Raw genomic sequence first — 24,977 nt, forward strand, 5'->3', positions numbered from 1 at the left:
GGTCATGATGGAAATCAACCATAAATAAGCTCCTACTGGAACACCAGCATTAAAAGCTTTCAAAGCAGCTTCACATGGGACCTGAAGAGTATCCAGGTCTGCTGCCCTCATATAGAAGACAGAGGAAAAACAGAGAGCTCAAAAAGCTCTTCTGATTCCTGTTGGTCCCCAGATCTGTAGTTGAACTTCTCCAAGGTTAAAAGATGACCCTGAACTGCAACCTGCAAACACTCACACAGCCAACACTCTGATCTTTGAGGACCTTTTGTTGCAGCAGAATAGTAACAAGAACACAAAAAACAATGCTCAAAATTCAAGCTATAAAGATGTCACAGCCACTTAAAAGAGAAGCACATCAACAGAAGCAGCAGTGCTCCCAGTCCTCTGCATTACCCCCCTCCTCATGCTGGCACCAGCATCCCTGCAGCTGTTGGGTGATCCACAGTGGGAACCAACCCATATTAGCTCAAAAAAAACGGTTTGTTCCAGCCCAAGCTGCTTCCCTGATCCAAGTCACCACATGGCTCCACAAACACTTGTGCCAGCAGAAGGAAAGGGGAAGAAGCAGGAACAAAAAGAGCAGCTGAAGCCAGACGACTGGATTGCTTCTGAAGGCAGTACAGTCTAAAGCAATCATAAAAACACAGCCAAAAACTCACACTTGTATCACTGTGGGAAGCTAACAATTATCACAAGGGAGGTGGTGGGTTCTGCATCTCCTGAGGCTTAAATAATATTCTGAGAAGTGCTCTCTGCAGGTGGTGAGTGCAGCAGGAATAAAATACTACTGTATCACCAGAGGCTAAGTGAATTTTTGGTGGGGTCATTAGATGGGAACACACTCACACTACCCACAGATTTCTCTAGAGCTGACAGCCAAGCCTCACCCATGGACAGCTTCCAAAGCAGGGTTCCCAAGGGATGAGTTTCCCCTCTCCACCTATGGCCTGTGGCACCCACAAAGCGACTAGGTGGATGGGAGCCAAGTAGAGCAGACTGGGCAGAGGGGCTGCCTTTTCCATCTCCTAAGCACATGTGACCCCGAGACAGAAGCAGGTTCACAGCACTGGCCAGCACGCCTGCACCCCAGGGCCCACGAGCAATCAGCACCCAACTCCACCTTCTGAAGTAAACCCAATACAGTCACCTACAACCTACGCAGATACCAGCAAGGGGAACATTCTCAACATAAAATATAACCAGCAAAGAGGGGGGAGCAGTGGAAAACCTTCTGCAGTACTTTGGTGTCTTCATCCTGTTTGTGTTTCTCCACGAACACACCCTGCAGCTTTGCACAGAGAACACTGGCCTGCCACCACACGCAACAGCCACATTTCCAGCAGCCACATCCTAATACCCTGGTCACTGCACACCACTTATAGGCTACTTCTGGGCACGGACCGATGATGATACCTGCTAACAGCTCCAGTGACAGTACGCCAAGCACAGGGCACGAGAAGCCAGCACTAACCAGCACTCCCAATCCTTTGGGAAGCCGGTAGAGTCCTCAAAAGGAGCTGTTTCCACCTAGAAATCCATTACCAGGTACCAGATGGCTGATGCATCTCAGCATGCCTATGCAGGAAGCCAGGATACTACTGCTGGTCCAGTGCCACAACGAGCGTAGCCAGAATGGATAACTAACATAATCACATTAACAACTCAAATATTAACAATTGCAATTATAAACAACTGACTGCCAACACTGGAAGTGTATCCAGAGAAAGGATCATCTATGCAAACCTTGTTCTTATACCCTATTCAGAGGTAACCACAGCTGCCTTCTGGGCTGGCAGTGCATGCGCTGAGCCCGCAGAGTCCATCGCTCTGGGGTCCCCAGCAGCCTCTAACCACAGTTGTCTCAGTACTCTGCCTGGGTCTAACGTTCTTCAGCTCCTCGTTAACAAAGCAGGAGGAAAGAGTGATCACAGAAACTATTTTAGTAGACATTTAAGTCATTGCAACAATTCAATGGGGCTCCAGAAGACCCTGTTCCAGAACTATTCTCACTACTAATAAAACAGATGTGCTGTAGAGTACTGGCTGATCCACAAGTACCATGGACACAGTCACTGCCTCGGTTATATAGCAAAGCAAGATTCACAAAAGTGCTTGTCAGCACAGCCACGACCATGCGTTAGAAAATAAAAGACAAAACCAACAAAATCCTATCACTTGTGTTTTAACACAGGTATCATTTTTCATTCAAATTCCGCATTTGTAAGTTCTTTCTACCAGCTCTCATATTCATCATGAGTTCTGTCAGGGTTCAGGACACAAGGAAAGCTAGGAATACAGCACTGGTATGACTCTCGAGACAGCAGTAAACACTGTCTCAGGTTGCTTTTGGAACAGCTGCTGCCCGTGCACCCAGCTCAAGAACAATTTTCTTGGTAAAGTAATGCCTCTTAGTGCATTGTTCATTTAGAAAATATGACATCAATAAACAATTGATGGAAAAGCAACTGCCAAAACTAGCAACCTCCCCTAAAAAAAAAAATCACAGTTCCCCAAACTAAAAATGATACTGGACCAAAAGCCACCCAACCTCTATGACAAAGACTCTTAGTGGTAAAAGCAGCTAAAAATCACTGCTTGTTGTGCTAGATAAAACCGCCTCACTGGCAAATAAAACCAAAACTGCCGCAAATGACAACATTTCCTACGGAAAGTTACATAAAACCTCTCTAAATAGCAATCTAAAAAAAAAAAAAAAAATCTTAGAGGAAATAACAATAACAAACACTGAAGCCACCAGAAGACAGACTTTGTATTCAGGAAGGATGGAAGCCACAGCATCTGAGCCACTCGGGCCAGCTTTCTTTGCATGCTCCTTTGAAATTCAGGGCATCCTCACTCACCATCACACACCTGCTTTCTCCAACACAACCATAGTTCTGATCACCTGGATACAGCTGGGAGAATAAGCCTGAATCAGTGCCCACAGCAGTGAGGCCCAGTGGAGATCCTTTAAAGGAACAATTAAATAGCCAAGGACTCAGAGCAGAGCTGGTTCAGCTGAAGCTGCTCTTCCTAAACATTAGCTGATTTAGCCAGGGGGACACAGCCTGCCACTCTGAAGCTCTAATTTCTACTCTTGCCAGTGCTCCACAGCCAGCCACACACCATCTCCTAATTTGTCTAATTGGAAAGCACTTGCAGGAAGAGCTTGAGCTCTGCAGGTGTGTGTACACATGTATGTTCATGTGTGCCCAATGCACCAATTCATTTATAGTGCAAACAGAAATAATAATTCTAACCTTGTTTTAGCAAAAAAAAAAATTAAAATCTAAGTGAACCATATTTCTCCAATCTGAGTGAACAGCACATTCTCTCTCACTGTTTTCCCTGAAATTACAGTCCCAGAGCAGACAGAGAAAAGGAAGGTATGCTCACATTTTTTGACAAAACAACTCAGCCTGCCTTCTACAGTTCACTTTAAAGCACTGGGCTTTGAATTCAGGTGACAGAGAACTGTACCTCCCATGTGCTAATTGCTGCAGGGCAGTGACTCCTAAAATACAGAAGCTGTATTCGTCAATCCAATTATCTGAGCCCTCAAGATTTTAAAATTCAAGCTGTTATAACTTTCACGGAGTCAAAGCCACGTAAGTGCTGGACCTGTAGAACAGTAAAAGCAGCATCCTGCACAGCTTCAGGATGACCTCATACAGATTGTTCCTTTCTAAAGGAAAAAAAAAAAAAACCTTCAAAGCAAGTCTTGCTGCTGACCGGCAAAGCAAGAGGCTGTCTCTCAGCAAAGTGGAAACAGGAAGGGGAGGAGGCGGCAAAGGTAGGCTTTCCAGAAAAGGCAAGATCAGGCACGTCTTGATATCTCTTCTCCCCCTGGGAAGGCTGTACTGTGCCAGGGAAGTATTTTGCAATGATACTTCTTAGTTCACTGAGAAGAAATAACATTTCCTTTAATAATCACTGTGTTTTAGAGATTCTCTGATTGGTATGGCGAGGTCTGTGTGTTGCTAAAGGCCCCAGAATTTGAGAGTGCATCTGCTGCTCAGGTCTGTATTGTAATAGTTCTAACATTTCTATGGTATGCAAGAAGTATCTTTAATTATATTTGAAATATATGGTTTATCTACATAGTTTAAGACTGCACCCCAAGGAAATTCCAGCCAGAACAAGCCTTATGTCAATCTGACATTTGCCATCTCTGCAGCAGAGCACACAAGCAATGACACTTGTATTCTAGAGCTTTACATCATTTAACAGTTAAGGTTAACATGAAGAATAAGTTCTCCGCCTTCATCACGTAGAAAACAGCCACTGTTTGTTATTCAAAGGGATTTGACCATAGTTTGGATGATTTGTTCAAAAACTCACCTACTAATTTGCTCGTTGTGGCATCATCCCAACACACATTTAAAAAAAAAACCACTTCCTCATTCCTACAGCAGCATGGACTGAAACAGCAAGTATGAAATATGTGGTCTGAAGTGGGCTTCAACCAGTCCTGAACAGCAGCTAGATGAGCAGGACCAAGAAAAGGAGCAAGCAATAGGAAACCCCTGCAGTTCAACTAACAAGGACACAATAGGCAATCTCAGCACAGACACAATTTCCACCGCTCCCTGTGGAAACCTCCCTCTCTCAGGGTTGCCCCTAGACCTTCCCAGTGGCACAGCCAAGCCTGCCTGTGAAAACAGAGAGGTTGGCAGGCAAGACTCGCCTGCCCATGCGGCATTAGAGCGAGGGTCTCTATGACTCCGTGCAATCAGGCCTGGATGGCAAGAGCACACATCACACTCCAAATGAGTTTGGGGTTCTTCGAGGACACAAAAACAGAGCTGCCAGCACGGCCATGGGAAATGCTGTCTAAGAGATCCATTTCCTTCCAAGGTTAAATCTTGCTTTTTGCCTCCCTAATCTCTCAGGACTAAGAGCTGCAGGGTTATGACTGTCCCTTCGAAATATTTTTCTATTACTTCCATGGTGGGTGCTGACCTCAGAAGGGAGTCACTGGACACCAGTGGAGTAAGGACACAGGTCCTGATGTCCATTCAGTTCAACTGGTTCTGCTAGTTCTGAACAAGGCAAAAAATAAAGAAACAAAAAGACCAAAAACAAACAAACAACAAAATTAAACCACCAACCACAAACCTAAGAAAATCCCACCACTGGGGAGACAACTAACCTGCGTGACCCTGGACACCACGGCTTCCCCTCCTGTGAAGAAAGAAAACCTCTTCACTCTACTTTCCAGCGACGCTGAGACATATTATCCATGACCCAGACACAAGTCCCACTAAATTCAGGTTGCAGCACCCACATCACACGTTGAGACATTGTCACACTCTCAGCAGAGAGGATGCAACACAGCTCTCTGAGCAGGCAGGCAACACATACCTTCTGCAGGTTACTTAAAACTACAAGCACATACCCAGCAGCAGGCAGGCAACCTTACAATAAGAGTGTGAGATCTGCACATTTCACATCCGTTTCATTCCAACTAGATGATGATAAAGTTAGACTTGGAGCCCAGCACCTCCTCAGCTGAAAAGAAACTAACCCACATCTGAACTCAGGGAAAATGTTAAGGAAGGAATCCATACTCAACTTTTAAGTATTTCTACTGAAATGGGTCATATACCAGTGACAGGCAGGTGGCTGCAGGAACAGCAATTAATAAAAGCATTGTGTCGGGTCACAATTAATGCTGGAACCTCCAGGAAGGGCTCATGGTCTTCACAGCATGCCAAAGCCTCCAGAGATAACGAAGGAAGAAAGGCAGCAACCACAAGTGAAGAATCTTATCAGACTGTCCTGCTGGATAAAAGCTCTAGAGATACAGATAAGAGAAACATCAGGGTCTTCAGCTCACAGCCAGTCCCACTCAGCAAGCAGCATCCCCAGCAGCACACAGGGTGCTCTGCCAACCTAAAAGGTGCTGGATGCACTGAGTGGAAAACAACCCAGGACTCCCGGTCATGTTGCCCATCTCAGGCCTTCAGCACTAAGCAGGCTCTGTTTGCACTGCAGAGAGATCCGACACACTGAATGGAATCAAATCTTTACTAATTATATCTGAGCATGTGGGCTCTGTGCCCAGAATAAACTGTCCTATCATGCCACACTCAGCAGACCCTGCCTCTTTCAGGGGAACATGCTGGGACTTGCTGGCTGCTCTCTGGGACTGGATTCCAGAGGAACAGGACTGATGACCCCAAAAGGAATTCCCATTCCTGCTGCCCGACCTCGCTCAGCTGAAGCCTCATTGCAGTCCCCTCCACGAAAGTGAAACAAGCCATCTGCCAAGTCCAGTGACGAAGCGCTGGCCCTCTCCGAGGGACCTAGCTCCTGACTGAGGTGACACGTCAGGGCCATGCGCTCTCAGCACCAAGCCACAGGAAGGACGAGTTTGCTGGAGCAGAGGTGCCTGCTCTGCTCTGCAGACAAGCAGCGCTCTCCGCATCCAAAGCTCGTCACCCTGGATGAAGCCTACCCAAAACAGAGCAAGACATTCCTGAGACCGGGGCCAGCCCTTGGCTTTCCCCAGAACCTGAAAAGCCAGTTTGTAGGCAGATCTCTTGCAAGTCTATTGCTTAAAAAAAAAAAAAAAAAAAAAAAGGCCTGTCATGGGAAGTCCCAGAGCAGAACTAGTTTTGTGGGAGTTGCTTTTACGCTGCACAGCATTAACCTCCTTTCATGGGAACACACAGAAGAGCAGGCACACCGCCGACACACAAGCACACGTGAGAGCCGCTGCCTTCCGGGGGCCTCAGGACTGATGAGCAGAGAGACTGTAAGGAAGCTCGTTCCCCTGTTCCAAACCCACAGCACTGCTTGGGAGGCTGGCAGGGTCCCAGCTCAGGAGTGGTGCAGGCTCCCCAGGACCCCGCACGCAGACAGTGCAGACCTGGGCTGCCCAGCAGTAGCCACAAGGATCTAAGGACACAAGAGGGATGCAGCAGGAGGGAGGGATGATAGCTGTTGTTAAAAAAAAAGGCAGACAATTTCAGGTACACAAGGCCTTTCATAAAGTCCTTTCAACAATCAAAACTTGAATGAAGGAAGTATCTGAAAGTTCATCTGTTTCTTCCAACTACATCAACTGATCCAACATGAGTTACCACCTCCTCTTGAAAACCCTGCACCACTGAGACAGAAGAGCTAGAGAGCAACATCTATCCATGCACGAGTGGAAAGCCAATTCTCCATCCAAGGGTCTGCTCCCCAGCTTGTCCCAAGTGGGCCCTTTTTACCCCTGTGGCCACAGCACAAAATCAGCTACTTGTCTTTGCTGCTCTGTCAGCAGCAAACACCCTGCGCTCCTTCCTCGTCGCATGCTTCACGCTCAGAACCGCCTTCAGCTTTGCTACCTTGTCCCTTCCCATTACGTGTGACTATTTTTTCCTTTACTGCAGAACATACAGCTTTCTTCCCAGAGGAAATCAGCAGCCGTGGGGACAAAAACAGGAAGAAAGGAAACAACTTCCTGCTTGCTCCGAGACCCAGCCTGGAGACATCCCTGACCAACACCGTGCACCCCGCCGCAAAGCCAACCTGCAAGAGAATGAGCAGCCAGAACCGAGCCACGCACAAGGACAAGCACCAGGCAAAAGCCATTTGTGCCTCCGCTCACCTCTCCTGAGTTACATGAGAGAAAAGCACAAGTCAAAATGCAGACAAGGGGCACTTTGGCACAGCTGGGCTAGCTGAGTGTAATGACCGGAGGAAGGACAGGTTGCGCTCTGAGGAGCCTGAAAGGACTCAGCACTAAGGGTGCAATGCTGCAAAGGCTTTCCTCAGGCTCACGTTGGGCTGCTGTGATCCCCTGCTTCATGCCAGCAGCGCGGCGTGAAAAGTCAGTTCAGGGACTCAATCCCGAGGAAAACTAACCTTTACATGCAGAAAGCGGTATGTTTTCCACCAGATCAGCTCACCAAGTGACTGCCAAAACCCCCGTGCCAGCATCTGGGGAGGGGTGGGTGGGAAGGCGCGGCAGGAGATGGGGGTGGAGGGGCCTTTCAGATCCAGCGTGGACTTGGACCGGCGGCACCGAGCCGCGGACGCGCACCGTCACCTGCGGCCGAAAGCACCAGGATCACCGCGCTCCCGACGCCCGCAGAGCCACGGACAAGCCGGACCCCGGCTCTCCGGGGACATGAGATCGCACATGTCCAACGCTGACAGGGCCGGGCTCCCCGCCTCAGGCACGGGGACACGAGCGAAGGCCGCCCGCTCCGCTCCGCGCCTCACCTCGCCTCGCGGGGCGGGTGAGGGGCCATTTTCTGAGGGCTTCTCCCCGCTGACAGGGGTCGGCGCCGCCACCTCGCGCCCCCAGCAGGGGGCTGCCGCGCCGCAGGCGGCCGGGCCGCGGGACGGGAGCGGGACGGAGCCCGCAACTCACGTGTGCGCCGTGCCCCGGGGCACCCCCTCCCCACACACCCACCCCTCCCCGGCCCCGCACTCACCGGGAAGGCGGGTGAAGCGCAGCGGCGAGCCGCCGCTCGGGTCGGGCCACCCCCCAGCGCGGCTCTAAGGGACCGGCGCCGCCGCCGCCGAGCTCGGCCCGCGTAGGGCGCGGAGACTCCTCCCCCGTGCCAGGGGCCGGCCGGCCGGGCACGCCATTCACAGCCGCGGCATGCAAATGGGAGACGGGAACCGAGCCGGGTTCGGCGGCGTGAGCCCCGCCGGGGAGCTGCCCGCGGCCGCGGGACGACGCATCCCGCCGCCCTGACTCACGGTGCAGGAATGCGCCGCGCCGGGCGGAAGCCACCGGCCCGGAGCCCCCGCCTCCCGGCCGCCGGTTTGGGGTCCGCCTCGGGGGTGGGCATCGCCCTTCCAGGCGTGCAGCCGCCGGCCCTCAGCCGGGCTGCAGTGGCAGCGTTCGGCTCCCGGGCCCGCGGGAAGCTCCGCTTCCCCGGAGCTCCCGGCAGCGGCTGTGCCCGGCGTGGGGGGAGCCCCGGGGCCGGGGGTCACCCTGGCACTGCCAGCCCGCGAGCTCAGCGGAGGGGACGGGCACAGCCGAGCTGCCGGGGCCCGGGCAGGCCTTCCCAGGCCCCACAGCCACGCACCGGGAGCCCTCACCGCCCAGCCTCCCACAGGGTGTGCACCCTGCCCTCGATGCTTCGCTGGGTTGCTCCCCATCACCTCACTCTTGCTGTTTCCCTGTCCTTTACCTGCTCCTTGCCTCATTTTCCCCCACCCTACTCAATGCAGTGTTTCCCATCAAGTTCTTCACACCTCCTCCTCCAGCCGTGTGGTTAGCGTATAACCCCTTCCCTAAGCTCTTTCTTTCCCTTCCCTAAGCTCTTTCTTTCCCTTCCCTAAGCTCTTTCTTTCTTTCCAGCTTAAACATTTTCCCCTTCCGGATGGCATCCTCTCACCTCAATTGCTCATCCATCCTTGCCTTTGTTTTGGGACTGTTGCTGAAGATTTCTCCATCCATCCTCTGTGGAGCATTGGTCAGCACGTATTGCTCACACAGAGGTTTACTAGAGCTCCAGCAAGGCCTGCAACATACACATCCCTCTTCAGCAGGTCCCCAACCCACAGCTGCAGATGTTTTTAATATTAGTAATAACTGGGGGGGTGCATATTCCTTGCCATCTTCCCCGCCGACTCGCACATGATTGAGATGAGCGGGAGAGCTGCCGTTGCAGGGGCCGGCGCTCCCTGCACGGGTGAGCTCATCGGCACCGCTCCCACCCCTGCGTGTGCCCACGCGTGGCAGCAGCAACCACGCTTCAAAGGCAGCCCCCCCAGAGAACCCTGATAACTACATTGCATCTCGTTAGCTAACGAGCAAACACAGAGCAGCCTCAGCTAGTCCTGGCCGAGGTGGAGACCAAATTGCACACAGAACCCTGAACGTCCGCAAAGCTTAACAGGCACAAATTATTTTCAGTTGTTTCTACCACATAAACAAGGACAAGAAGCGTCCAGTAACGCAACAGAGCAGAGGTGAACTCACAGGGCCATTCAGCATCTCCCAGGAGGAACGCTCTGGAGCCGGAGTGTGACTCTGACCCACCCCTGCTCTTTCTTAGCCTCCTGCCAACAGTACGTGCATTTTGCAAGAAAAATAAAGCACACTGTCACTGAAACATGATTTCTCCCTCCTGTGTAACACTCCTGCAGACAGCACTGCTAATCCCATCCCACAAGCTCTCGCTCCCTCAGTGATTCCCCACCCAGCTCCCCTGGGTTTGTGGAGTTTTTACCCAAATGCAGGCATCCACACTTAGGCAGATAAAATCTGCCCTCCTTGCTCCCATCGCTACCCAGGGTATTTCTGCTTCAAGTGCCCTAAGTCCTATAAGTTTAAACTACACAGAATAGGGTGATATAAGGCCAGCTTCTGACTGCTGCTCTCGAGCACGAGCTGGTGCACGGCAGCATTTTGGTTTTGAGGACGCACCAGTCTTGGATTGGAGCAGGTCATCCAGCCCAACAGCCTTGTTCTCTCCCTCATGAATGCTTGCAGGGAGTACTTCTGTTTGAAATGTGGCCTCTGAGGACCAGCTGAAGGAGAGCTCTCTTCTGGTGCTTGTTATGTTAACATGTGATTACACGAATTTGCTCCGTTCTTCTCTGCTGGAAACTGGAATTTCCTCCCTTCTGCTTGAAACCCATGAGAAACTGTGATCTTGCCACAAGACATGGTTAAGACCCAATGAAACAGATATCCATCAGCATGAGAAATGCAGCACTTTTACTGCTGCAGCTTGCTTTAACTGCTCCTTCAAAGCCGGGTGAGCCACACGCCTGCCCACTTGCAGCCAGGCACTGGTGGGTCTGCACCAGCCCGGAGTGGTGCAGAATGGCCCGAGGGTACTTCACATGTTTGTTCAATACCTCATCTTCATCAGCACCTCACGGTTCTCCCTCCTGCGTGCACATTTGTATGCAATGCTCCTTGGAGCACTGGTTCTGTGCCATCAAACATTACATTGGGCTGCACTGTATATTGATTATACATCTGAGAAGGCAAGTGGTGGTGTTGGCATGTGCTTACGGAGGAGCCATGCAATGCTCCAAGCCAGTGCAGCCCCTTTTCCCTTACCTTCTTACAGCCTGTATGTGTTGCTTAACAATTACGTGAGGACAGCTGGGATGCACCAGGAGCACAGAGGTCTATTTTAATCTGGATTGCCAGTTATCTGTACAGAGGATTTGATTTTGACCTGATCTGTTCAGGGTTTAGGCCAAGAAAGCATCCCAGTATCCAGCAAGCACAGTGGAGAGCATCAGATTGCAGCCTTTGCGGGGAAAGCAGAGCTCCCCTTGCCTTCTGGAAATACATGGGCTTTGCAGTGCCTCCTGTGCTGACATGAAGCAGCGGTGCAGCCCTGGAAGCTGTCCTAGCAAGCAGGGAAGAGGTCCAGAAAGGCCTGGGATTTCTTCTGGGGAGGATTAATAACACAGAAACCCAAGCAAAGTCCCACAGAGTTTCAAATGCAGGTGGCCTGGCCAAGAGCCAGGAGAGAGCTGCCAGGAGCAAGAGGACGGGGATTCCCCTTGGGGGATGCATTTCCAGGGCAGATCAGAGATCACCTGCATCCCCTCACTGGGGAACAAACCAGGTTCCTGGGTGCCAGCAGCAGGTCAGATTTTCATCCCCATCCTCATATGCAGGGGGGGTCCTGTGGATGGGAGAAATGGGGTTGGTACTGTGGGATCTTTTCACCAGAGCTACTACAGAAATTGTTTCCTGTTCCTCCTTGTTACCCTGCAGCTCTTGCGTGCACAGCTGGCATTGCTGCTTTCTGCCCCAGCCCCATGCCAGGAAGAGCAGCACTGGCTGCTCTGAGCACCCAGCCCCAGCAGTGCCCTTTCTCCTACACTGTGGGTGCCCATCGATCTTAAGTGTCAGCGCAAAATGCTCGGAGTACAGATGCCTCCTCTCCAGATCAGATGCCAAGATGAGAATCATGCTGCTGAACTGCAAAAAAAAAAAAATATTGACATTGTTTGGAGTTCAAATGAAATACCCTTTGCTTTCAAAAAAAAAAAAAAAAATACTAAAAAGCAGCTATGTTGCAACTTGAATTTCTTATAATCCACTCGATTTACATTAAGTTCAAAAACCTAACACTGGGCAGAAAGTCTTTTGAAGCCTCTGTCACCCTCAGGCACCAGCAGACATTGCAGACGTTGTTATGTGGGATCCCACAGTGGCAAGGAGGGACACAGAGGTGACTTTAGGCTGGCAATTCTGTGCACCTGACGAGGCGCTGGATGTGCTGCGGGCTGAGCTGGCAGCAGGGCTGTACACAGAGCAGGGACGGGGCGTTAAGCCAGGACATAAAGCCAGGAGAAGAGGCCCAAAAATAAAACCAAGCCCCACCATCCTAGGCTGTAGCTTATTTACCCCAAACCAGGACAAGTAATTCACTTCACGAGCGTGTTCAGTGAGTCCATGTGGGGCTGGGGACCAAAACCAGGAGATGAGGTGGGAGATGAGCCAAAATGCTGAGGATCTGGGAAGGTGGTGGCACCCCAGACCGCTCACAGCCACAGGAGCCGCTGCCCAGCAAAGCATGAGGAAATCCCATCAAAACTCAACCCCTTCATTTTCTGCCCAGACTAATCTCAATTGATCATTCCTAGCTCTAGCCGCAGAGAATGTGTATGTTTGTGGTGCCAGGAGAAGGTGGAGTGGAAATAACATAAAACTAGGATTCCATGGCCAGCCCTTAGGAAATATTTATTTTCAAATGTATTTCACCCAGAAAATCCATTTGTATCAAAATGGCAATTTTCATTTTGGTCAACGCATTGGGAGAATTGACCAAAAAAAAAAAAAAAAAAAAGAAGAAAGAAAAAAAGCATGTGTAAAGATGGCCATTATTTCCAAAATGCTTAGGAAATGTCACTTAGGAAAATAGCTTCCTTCTCTCCAATTTACTCCTACAAAAAAAAAAAAAAAAAGAGCTTTTAACATATATATATATATATATATAACATATACATGTATGTATGTTTCATATGGAAGGAATAAAAATGTCATGGAAGGAGTAAGATGAAACTCACAAAATATCTGTTATGTAGCCTGAAAGACTCCTATCAGTTTCCAATCCACTATTGGCAAGAGATGAAATAATATTGCTTCAGAATTTCAAAACTAAACAGATTTATTTCCAAGAGGCACATGAGGACTCTTATAAAGCAGTCAAATACAGAGCACAGTCGCCAAGCGTGTGATCAAACCTTGCTACCAGAACGCAGGCATGGAAGAGGCTGAATTCAAATGGCACAAATTACCTTTTAGTTGGTGATTTGTAATTCTGGGGTGCCTGAGTATTGAACGGTGACTTTCATTTAAATGTCCAACTTCTGCTAATGGGGAATGGATGCCAGAAGGGAAAGATGAGCCGGAAGGAGTGTGAGCTCTGTGGCCAGTACTTGAACGTCACGGTGGTGTCTGGGGTCCTTGCTTGCACCTCAGCCAGGGCTGGTTAGCAGCCACCTGTGTCACACTTGCTTTGAGTACTAAGAGTTACTCATGTTGATGAAGAAGAGGTGCACCAGAGGTAGGAACACAGCACATCAGCTTGACAGATGCCAAAAAAGCCCATCGCCAAAGCACTGTGAGAAATTATGTCAGGTGGACAAGCAAGGTTTGGTAGCCTGCAGCCAGTAAGTGCATCCCTCCCAGCTAGCCCGGCTGGCTTCTAACCAGCTGCTGGGGACAAGCCTTGAAGGAGAACATTCAAAATTGGAAATAGTGAATGATCTGGTTCAGTTCAGAAAACAGAGTATCACAAGAAAGGACACAAACCCAGCATTAGCCACAATGCAGTTCACCATCTCATAAGTTCCATATTAACTATAAAGGAATTGAATTGATTAAAAAAAAAAAAAAATTATTTCCAGTTCAGTTACTCATAAATGAACTGAAGCAGTTCATAAAGGAGCCAAGGAATTTTGGTTGGTCTGTCGGAAATAAACTACATTTTTGAAGAAAGAGTGGAGATATGCTATCTTGATGTAAAAATACAAACTCAGTAATTGGAGAAAAAAAATTATTCAGTTACTGACAACAACCTTGTAAAGAACTTGCTCAGCTAAAATAACAGGGCTTTGTATAAATCCAGTAAATCTTTAAACAAATCTTTAAGAACAGTTTTGGCATGGGCAAGTAAAAGACAAAGTAAGAGGCTGAAATTTCAAAGTAAAATCCACTCTCCCTGTTTCAGTAGCATAGACCCACCCTCCAGCAACAAATAATTTAACCATGTCATACTGTAGTTAGTTAGACTTAAGGAAAAATAACATTTAATGTAAAAACTATTTCAAACGTTCTAATTCCAAAGGTTCTGGTCTAAACTGTATGGGTCCCCCTGGGCTGCCGGGTAAATGGGAAAGGTATGACTGGAAAGGTGGCTCCTCCTCCGGGTCTGTCACTGCTTTGCTGGTTTGGTCCTTCTGTGTTATTCCTGATTTTTCCGGTTGGAACAGGAGCCAAGGAAGAGGAGGGGGGATACCATCTTCCAAAGATTTTATGAGCTCTGTCTCTGGCATGGCTAACGTGTGGCCTTGCCGTTGAGTTTTGAAGGCCTCTGAGGCTGATCTGAGGTCCCACCACCTCTCTGGGTCCTGTCCCAGGGCCGTGCCGCTCTCACAGGGAAGAGCCCTGTCTTTGTGTGCAGCCGGCTTCCCTTGTCACTGCTGTGGCCTCCTGCCCTTGCAGGGTCCCTGTAGCCCTCCTTGGGCTGTACAAGGTGGGTTTCAATCCCCTCCAGCTCATCCTCCAGATTGAGCAAAGCAGCTCTCCCAGCCTCTCCTCCCCAGCCCCAGCCATCCCAGTGGCCCTTCACTGGGCTCTCCACTTTCTCTGCCTCTCCCCTCTGCTGAGGATCCAAAACAGGATGCTGCAATGCATGTACACTGAAACACTGTCACTATGCAAACAGGAGCGGAGGGATGGATTATTTGTAATTAAGCCCCATCAACAGCGAGCCTACAAACATCCCTCCAAACATGCTGAGCTGTGAAGTCTCCCTGTTTTCCAGCAGCGTTTTTGGTGCAGGAACTAAAGAAGCTGCTGCTGACTTTAAATGAGGAAATGCTGGTGGAGCTGTCTCTGTCTTTCCAGACCTTCTGCAGGATATGGCAGAAAGAGGAAGCTGCCAGTGAAGTTTTTAACCAATATTCTGTTTATGCTTGTCAAAAGATGCCAAACCAGGGGAAGGCAAGAAAGGAACAAAACACAAGAAGAAAGCAACTGTTAATCTTGACTTCCACCCAAGACCCCTGCATGTAGTACATTTTATTACAAGCATTTCTTACAAAAAGTCTACACTTGGAGCAAATGATCCCAGTGGAGCAATATGATTTAGCACTAGCCAACCTACAAATATCTGCCTTGCTTGTTTTTCCTTTTTCCTGGCACGTGAAGCATTTTTAAATCATCTGGAGCTTCCTACTGCTGCAGGACTTGTGAGGTCCCAAAGCCAGTCATTCAGAAAACTTCTGTCACTCTTTGGAAAACTTTTGTGTATACGCGTGACCAGGCTGTCCTCTCAGAGCCTCAGCTGAAGCAGACTGTCTGCCCCAGAGACCTGTTCCCTCCTTCACTGGACGTGACAATTGCACCAGTGAATACGGTCAAAGCTTCAACAAGACAGAAAGCAGAAGGCCAGCCTCCCGAAGGATTTGATAAAACAGAGCATGTCTTCATTCCAGACTGCTACAAAGCCCCTGGATTTCAAGTTGTCCACAAAGGAAAGATCTGTACAAAATATCTAAGCCTTTCCAAAAAAACAAAAAAAAACTAAAACAAAAAACCCACAAATGTTTGGACACAGTCCATTTTTAATGTAACATACAGAAACTTCTCAAAAACTGGGTGGGGAATAGTTTCAGAAAGGGGCAAAACCTTCCAAACTGCTTGCTTCCAAAACCCCTCTGAGCCCTGTGCAGGAGACGGACAGATGTTTTGCTGGAGTCCCAGTGAAATCACTGCAGGGCGCGCGATCATCCGGGAAAGGGCAGATCTGGAGCTTCGCTGCCCCAGTCCGATTCCTCCTGGTGCAGACGGGCTGCAGCGAGAGGGACCGGCCGGCCGGGCTCGTTGGTGGGCTGCGCAGCTTCCCTGGAGAGGGGTCTCTCCTCCACTCCAACATCCATGGTTGGGATCACAGCCCTCAGTGCCAGCAAGAGAAAGAAGCTGCTCACTGTCTCGTTCCTATTCTCCCCTGAATAAAGCCTCGCAGGAAAGGGAAGGGATCATTTCATTTCTTAAAGGGCAGCTGAGTCCCCTCTAAATGGCCACATTCTTGTCCTTCTTGCAGAGTGCGGCTGGTGCCAAACTTGGTCACAAAGGCGTATTCATGGCTTTTTCCTTCCTACATGTTCAGGAGTTGAAAGCCAGTTTGGTACAAACTCCCCAAAATGACTTATTCAGCAGCTGCTTGCCAGCTTCCTGTTTGCAGGGCGGCAGGGCTGGAGCCAGGGCACGAGCCCTGACACCACGCACGTTGCCGCGGGGAGACCCTGCTCCTCCGGCGGTCCCCGAGCCTGGCAGTGTATCAGCCACTACTGATGGGGCTTGGCCTGAGCAAAGACCCCATCACCAGTCTGGCCTTTTCACCTCTGCTTTTGGTTTCATCACCAAAATTTGCTTTTTCTCAAGGATGCTGGTCCCTGGGACACGTTCCAGCTGTAATGAGGATCTTTTCCCCAGTAAATAATTCCTGCTCTCTCCAAGGGAATGGAGCAAATACTCAGCCTCAAGCTACTGAGCACTGAGGGCAGCCAGCTCCTTCCCTTGCCAACAGCCATGGAAGTGATTATCCTCCCTGGGATCAAGAAATTCAATGTCTTGTCTAAAAAACCTACAGGAAGACATTGGGGGAACAGGGACAAAGCTGTCCTTCAGCTCTTAGGTTCATTTATAGCAGGGAAATCAGGCAAAATAGATGAACTTTGCTCAACACAATGCCACCTTCATACTGGCATCCACAGATCCTTCCTGATACGCTTTCAGCTTCATCTCGCTTTGGGGAAGTGTAGGCAAGACCAGAGCACAGGACTGTTGAGGTGCTCTTCAGCGGGGAGCTGAGCTCCCAGGAGCAGTCTGAGGTGGCAGGGTGTCCCTGCTGGGGACACTGTAGGTTTACAAAGGAGAAGAAGCCCCTGGGTCTGTACAAATTCACAGAAAAAAACAGTGTCTGCTGTGAGTGGGTCAGTGGTGGCTCCTGGTTGCAGGGGGAGGCGATCAGAATGTTTTCTCAAGGCCAGCCTTTGGTTATGTGGTTTCTTCACCATCTGTAGCTTTAGCGCAGCTGCCAGCAGTATGGCTTCTCCTCTCGGCCTCCTACATGGCCTTTTGCCAGAAAACACTCATAAAGTATCTGCAATCCCTGAAGCCATGCTTGCTGTTCAGCTCACAGGGAGGAACCGAGAACATTTTCATGTCCATGATGTCTCCAGTAAAACGACTTGCCTTGTACAAGAGACAGCCTCCCCAAGAGCATGCCACAATCTATAGATCCCTGCACTAATGGATAGAGGAATATTTTTTCCAAATTGCCACCATCATTTCTACTCATGTATTATAACTGAGCAAGCCGGGTCCTCATGGACCTTCCCGTACGAGACAGCAGGATTTCGCTCCAGTGGTCCCGTGCTCTTTCACAGTTGCACACACCACACTGGTAAACTCAGAATGTCCTCAACTGGAATTATTTAATCAGCGATGTGCTGATACGGTGACCACCAAAACTGCCTAATGACTGCGCAGATGATCATTTGTGGCAGGTCGGTGGTAAAGGAGCTCAGATGTGGTTTCCTGGCAGCAAGGGGATGCTTCCTGTTCACTGAGCGTTTGCTCTTTCAGCTGTTGCTATTTGCACACGAAAAGTGTTCACACCTGACCCTGGCTGCGGGCTGCGAACATTGCCTTATTGCAGCAGCGACGGTGGTGGAGGAGCCTGGTGCTGCGGCCACCTGCGCCGGTGCTCCCCGCTCCGGCCGTGGGAGCGGGACAGCCGCCCGACCCCACGGCTGCATCGCGCCCTGCCGCGGTGCGCTCCTGAGACGAGGGTCAGAAATGCCGCTAGCAGGAGCAGCAAGCGCTGCTGAGGGTGGATTAAGGCAGGAATGTGGAAGGATTTGGCGGCTCAGACACCAGAGACGAAGGACATGGGTGCTGCAGGCAGGGAGCTGAGGCACGTTGGTGCTCACATCTCCTGGACCAGGCCTCCTGCCCTAGGAGAGGGGAGCCATCCCAGCCTTGTTAGGTTGGAAAGTGTGGATCCCTCCTTTCTGGAGATGGGCCTATCCCTACCAGCAGCCTTTCCATGTGGTTGCTGAGGAGAGAACAAATGGTTTTGTGCCTTTACTGAGTTGAAGTTTGGATCTAGCTGTAACTGGAGTTGATCGGCAAAGGTGACTCAGTATCCTGCTCAGTGGATCCACAGGGTAATGCTCCGAATCCCAGGTCTGCACACATCCTTTGGGCTCGCTGCAGCAGCCCCACTGGCTGTCGAACAGAGGCATGGCTGGGATGTGCGGGAGGACAGAGCTGCTTGACCAGACACATCTCCAGCATAAACCAGCTCTTCAGCCTGGGTGCTGAGCTGCAATTTGCCTTCAGCGTCTTACACATTGATCATCTATAACCCACTGGCTCCTATACAGGCTGTGCTATGCACAGGGAAAACTGATGCTGATGCTAAATGGACGTTTCCAAGGAAAAATGCCTTTGGCAATGTAAATTCTCAGTGATTCCCAGAAGGATAAACCCCAAACCTTTAAATCTCTCCGGGAGAAGCACTGGAAGGACAAGAGGGTGCCAGCACAGCACTGGACATACTGGGGACCAGGGAAGACAGAGAGCCTGCGGCATCCAGTGCTGCTGACTCAGACTCAGTGATCACAGAGTCTAATATAATTTTGTTGCACCTCATCACACCAAAGGAGCCAGCACAGTAGGTGAGTGGTGTTGCAAGTGAGGCCAGTTTTCCACGGTATGTGCTGTATTCTTACAGCCACTGATTCAGCTAAGAGGATGTTCCGCCCTAGGGCTGGGCAATTACAAATTTAGCAGCTAGAGTTATATGTCCATAAATATCTTTGTGGTAACCTTTCTCATTGCATCTGGGAAGAGCCCAAACAGGAAATCTCAGGTAGAAATGGGAAACAAAACCTCATAATTTGAGTCATCAATCATATGGTAAAGTTAGGAGAGGAGTTAGCCTGAGTACAAAGGAGCTTGTCTCTGGCAGGGCTTCTAGAAATAGAAGCAGCAATTTCTTCTGGTTTCCTGGAAATCTTGTATTTGAGCTTGTTCTTCATTATTCTGCTGGAAAAGGAATACAATGTGACCTACTTTTGAGCAAAAGAACCATTGGGATCAGACTCCCAAAATAGGCCTGGGCATAGATGCTTCCTCGGTGCCTGCTGAAGCTGGTTGTTTGATGCAATGAGATAATGCTTCTCTGGAATAATTTCTAACAAAGAGCTTCTGTAACCAAGGCTTCAAATAAAATTATCTGCCTTGTTTTTTAGGGCTAAAGAGTCCATCCTAATATTGAAAGGCAGTTGTGTTTTCTGCCTAGAACTTTGAGTTTTGTCATAAGTTTTAAAAAAGCATGACCCTGATAACCAAACCGATGAGGAGCCACTGCTCAAAGTGAAGTCACACTCTGAAATCAGCCCTTACAAGCAGTTTCTCTGGCCTTTTGAAAGTAACTCTTTTCAGATGTGCAATTGGGAATTTGCCAGGCTGCTCCAGATATTTCCCCAGAGGTCCAGATGGTACCAGAAGACATGGAAAATAAGATATAACATAAGATATAAGATAAGATACAAGATAAGATTCTTAAATAAGATTGTTGACACTCTGCCTTGCTGTAAAGTACTGTCATTGTATTAGTGCAGCTTAGGTGCATGACCTAAGGTCTATAGTCCTTTGCAACCAGAGAGTGTTGTGCTAAGCAGGAGGGACTTGTGCAGGGTTGTATATGTCCATGGGGTTGAACAGAGCCAGGTCCCCAAGCAGCCCAATATCACTAGAGGAGATGAGAAGCATCTTCTAAACTGACAACATGATTTTCTTTAGCTGTAACACCTAAAGCACTGTTAGAATGAAAATCCAGTCAACTACATAGTAAACAGAGACCCCCTGCCTCAGCCTCTCAGCAGGGTAATCCTGAGAGCTGTCCTGTGAATAAAAATGCTTGAAATCTACTGTCTGCTTTCTGTGAGGAATTCCAGAGAAGGGGGTTTGGAAAAAGTTGCCATTCAGTTTCACAATGAGGACCAGATTTTCAAGAATTCCTACTGAAAGGAAATTCCAACACATTTGGAAAGTAATTTTGGAAAACAGAAATCTTTCCATCCGTTTGGGGGAGGGAGGCAATACGTGGCCCACAGAGAGCACTATCCCCAGCACAGCTCTGAGCACCAGCGGCCTCGTGATGCGCCTGGAGGACAGCAGGTCCTGGCCAGCTGAGGACACGTCCCAGTGCCCTGGGGAGCACATGGAGATGTCCAAACAACTTTCTGGAAATTTGGCAGCATCCGCCTCACATTTTTGTTTGTATACCTTTGTTTTCACTCTCGAACAAAAAATGAAACAAGACCAAACCCTGAAGAGCACTTGCTCAGTGTGTCTGGGGAAAGCCACAGTAAGCCCAGTTTGGCAGGCTTTGAGAGGAAAAGCCAAGCCACTCCCCATCCTCCCCATCTTCTCCAACAAAATGTTCCCAGACCCCCTCAGGACACAGACAGGGCGTTTAGTAGGACTTCAAGAGCCACACATGGAGCAGGAGGCTGCCCAGCACTGCCAGCAGCCCTTCCAGCCCTCTCAGACTTCATCACCTGTACTGGAGCTCCTCGGAGCACAGCCCCCGGCTGCTGTTCGGGTTTAGTGGGAGGACCTGGACTGCTCTCCAGTTACCAGAGCAGTGGAGCCGAGGCCCTGACTCATCTCCCTCTGCGGGATGGAGCTGGGATGGTGGGCAGCCTAAAGGCCACCGCTGGCCCTTACCCGCCATGCCCCACTGCAGAGCCCAGGAATGCTTCATGGGATAATGATAGCCCCGTGGAATCTGACTGCCCGCCGGACTGTTGCGCGCTGCTGCTTGCAAAATACTATTTCTGGCACCATCGCCAGCCTAAACCCCAAACCGTAACACTGCAGTCGGAGTCTGCCCGATTCCCAGAAATTCCAGCAATGAGGTTTTCTCACACACCCACACAGGAACTTAGAAAAGGAAAAGCTAAATACAAATGCAGAAGCTCTTGCTGTTGGTCATCTAAGCCCTACTTAAGCATCCATCCTGGAGAAACTGCTGTCTCCTGAGATGTGTAATGCTCTCAGGGCTTTACTCCAGAGCTTTCTCCTGGCCTCTCTGATCGCAGACTCTCTCCAGCTGATGAACACTGGTGGAGAAAGAACTGTCACTGAGCTGAAATGTGCCTGCCATGTTGCGAGGAGAACAACTCATTGTGAAACTGAAGAATCTGAGTTTCTCCAGGGATTATTCTAATTAGACACTGGCTATTTTTACCTCATATCGTATGTTGGAAATACAACTTTAAAGCCACATTGGAGGAGCCAAGTTAAATACTGTAATAACCTCAAAAAGAGGGTTAGTGAATTTAATGTCTAACAACAACATTTCCAGCAATAACACTAAACCAGACAAACTGCCATGCTTCTTGGCACAAGCTGAACACCAGGAGACTCAGGGATGAATCTGCAACCCTTGACAGAAGCTCATGACCATCTGAGTCCATCAGCAGAAGCACTGGCATAGCCACTGTGAGTGATGGGTGGCTGATGTCACTCAGATAAACACTGTCAAATCCTAGTAACAAATTACAACAGCTTCTATATTCATGCATATCACTACAGCAGGTCTCATAAATTTTCCAGCAAACCAGTGATTATGGCTAATGGGAAGGAGGCCAGTGGCTCAGTGCCCAGAGTAGCTTGGGAATCCTGGGCTCCCTCACAACTCGTGCTGGGACCAGGAAGGAGCAGCGCCGAGTGCTGCCTGGCCACAGTCCCGCAGTGCCATGATGCTGGACAGCTCAGCAAGCCTGGGAAAGCCATGGGCCTGCAAGAATCCAACAGTGGTAGGCTTGACCCAGGTTTATTTTTCCTGGGTCACATAGTGAGACAGACCCTGTACCAGGACCCTGCTGCCTAAGTTATGTCCTCACACTCAGAAGCTGAGGTCTGGGAAAAGCTCCGGGGAAAAAAATCCCTTCTTGTTCCCAAAATATCACAGGTCTTCTACAGTGAGCTACTCTGGCAGACCTCCAATTACATGAGCACAGGTTTGGAAGGACTGGGGTTAAACTTAGCTCCAAATGTACACACAGTTTAGAGCTTATTTTAAAGCTGTAGAACTCCTGCTTGGTTTAAATCCCATGTGCCGTCCCCCAAGGCCCTTATGCTGCCCTCCACCCTGCCCCTTTTCACATGGGGGCTGGTCTTCCCCAGTGGGCACAGAGATGCTCTCTCACTGCTGTCAGCTGAGCGATAGCACCATACCAGCTGAAGACCTGCATCCAGTTTGTGACGTTAGATTAATTTTCTGGACAGAGCGGCAGATACTTGCCTGTTCTGCTCTCCCAGGGACCCCCAGGACAGCGTCCTGGAACTGGGGAGCCTTTGAACCCTGGTTTCCAGTCTTGCTTGGGCAGAGAGGCTCCTTGAGAAAGCCCCTGGAGATGCTCAGCTGCAAAAGCCCACAGCAGTGAGCTTCCAGGGTCCCATCCATTTCACCAGCCTGAAACTTGCTTCACCTTAAGCACAGCTCTCTGCAGAAAACTGGGAATTTAAAAACCATTTTGTTCAGACAAGTTACCCTCACTTGTGCAGGGTAACAGTCTCTTTCAAAGCGAGTGATAGGTTTTGATCTCACGGCTGTATGAGAGGTGATTGTGCAGCCATTTGGCCTGTGGTGCCCATCTTCCATACACCTCATAAAATATCTGCTAGCTAATCCAAGAGCACACCTGGAAAGTCCCCAGCCAGGGGTCTCTGACATAAGGGATTTTCCTGCACACATTACAGAGAGGACCAAGCAAATTTGACAATACTGGGATGGTTAAAGACAAAGTTTGGAGCTTTTGGGTTTTTTTTGCTTTGCTTAGTTTCCTGTGGTCTGTAAATACAGTGCCACTTTGGTATCTGTCCCGAGCTTTGGAAACACCAATCTTACAGTCACTAGCTGGGTAAAATGCGGCTCAGCATGCAGTTTCTTTAATCCCCCATTTTTTTGGCTACTGTAGCCCAGTATGCCAGTACCAGTGGCTTATTTCTTTCTCAGTGTGGAACATCTCCATATCCCAGGTCTGTGGCTGCAATCCCACGTCACTGGTCCCACTCCCCTCTCTGCTGGTGTCCTTCCCTTTCCCCACGGCTCTGAAACTCCCTTGACCTTCCTCCCAGCAGTCCCAAAAATAGTTTAACTTCTTTCTGTTTTTAGAGGCCACACAGGCTCAAAATCCCTTGTGGGAACAGTTTCTCCTGGCAGCAGAGACCCAGGTGCCAAAGTCAGAGGATGAAGCTAGACCCTGGGAGCACCTTGACATGCCATGAAAGACGATTCTTCTCAAACGAGACCATGGGAGCATGCTGGCATGGGAGATCAGCGTCCCTTGTTCTTGATCACATTGAATCCTGGGTATACACATTATCCCAAAATAGTGGGATCAGCCACATGCATGGTCTTCTGCTGGGAAAGGGCAGGCAAGCAGCACACTTTGGGATGACCGGGCAGGACAGAGGAGTTACTCACAGAAGCATTTCCTTTCTCATGATCACTCAGTTTATCTTTGATTAGAACAGGGTTTTTTTAACTTTAATCAGTCAGCCTGGGAAAATAGTATGGCAGTTCTTCTAACTGTCCAGCTAACTGCTTGTTGAAAGCATTCATGAGGGCTCTTCTAACCCACAGAAACTGCTCCAGACAGACAGCACTGATTCCAGAAACGTATTACACAACATTTAATTTCTAACTCTCCTAGTCAAAAAAAAAAAAAAAAAGCAAACAAACAAACAAAAAAAAAAAACACCAAAACTCAATTCCAATAGGAACTGGCTTGTAATGAATTTAGTGATGCCTGTGTGAGGTGTGTAAATAGCATGTGTAAATAACACCTTAGCTATTTGGCTGTAGGTCACTGTAGCAAACACATCAGTCTATTGTGCTTCCCCTACAAACCTGTCATCACACACACCACCCCAGCTGGCAAATCCTTTGCCTTTTTTTTTTCTTCCCCAGATGTTTCAATCTCCAGTTTGAAGCTGACATCTGGAGAAGTGATGTTGCAGAAATGCTACACATCAGCAGGCCAAATATGGGATATGCTATGGAAATAAAAATGTAGTGACAGAACAAAATTAATGAACTTTTAGATGCAAGTCAATAAGTGATATGTCACGTCAATTGTTTCCTAATGCAAAAACAGGCGAGAAACCTTGTTATACTGAGGAGAGACGTGACATCTGGCCAGACAGTTTCTGAAAAAAGGCACTCTGAAATCTGACTCCCCCCAGTTATTCAACATTTCTCCAGTGCCCCTCTCTGCTCATCGCTCCCATGTCCTTCTTAAGCCGACCCAGTCCTCTCCCATCTTTTCATACTCTGTAGCCATTTCTTCCAAGAGGAAAATACATCTGAAATACCTCCTCCATGGTATTTTGGGGTTTTAGCCATCTCAAGAGATGAGACTGTAGGCAAAGTGGCTTATAGAGGGTCATGGCAGGTGGAGGTTTTATCTGTGGATGTCTCAGCATCTGTCTCAGAAGCTGGACAAAAAGCAGTAAGGCAAAGAGGGTAGGAAGGCCTCCTTTAAGGAACAGGTTCACAAAGAAAGGCTTAGAGCAGTCCCTCAGGGAACAAGCAACTGCTCTTGGAGTTCCACCATGGGTAGAATGAGCAGATTTTTTTATGCATTCTTTGTAAGAAATCTGTACTCATTCAGCTTGTGAAAGATGAATATAGCTGGTGGAGAAGCTGTTATCTTTTTGGTGAAACCGTGAA

At 49.1% G+C, this 24,977-nt stretch overlaps 1 protein-coding gene across 1 annotated transcript in view; it reads right to left on the bottom strand.

Annotated features, from left to right (window-relative positions):
- Window positions 1-8,720, bottom strand: part of RHBDF1 (rhomboid 5 homolog 1) — a 39,682-nt gene extending 30,962 nt beyond the window's left edge. Inside the window, exon 1 of the mRNA XM_042798535.1 lies at window positions 8,433-8,720. The gene's annotated coding sequence lies outside the window, so the exon portion shown is untranslated. The remainder of the gene's footprint in view (window positions 1-8,432) is intronic.
- Window positions 8,721-24,977: the final 16,257 nt, after the last annotated feature.

The sequence above is a fragment of the Tyto alba genome, unplaced genomic scaffold (assembly GCF_018691265.1).
Source record: "Tyto alba isolate M040663 unplaced genomic scaffold, T.alba_DEE_v4.0 Super-Scaffold_28, whole genome shotgun sequence".
NCBI lineage: Eukaryota > Metazoa > Chordata > Aves > Strigiformes > Tytonidae > Tyto > Tyto alba.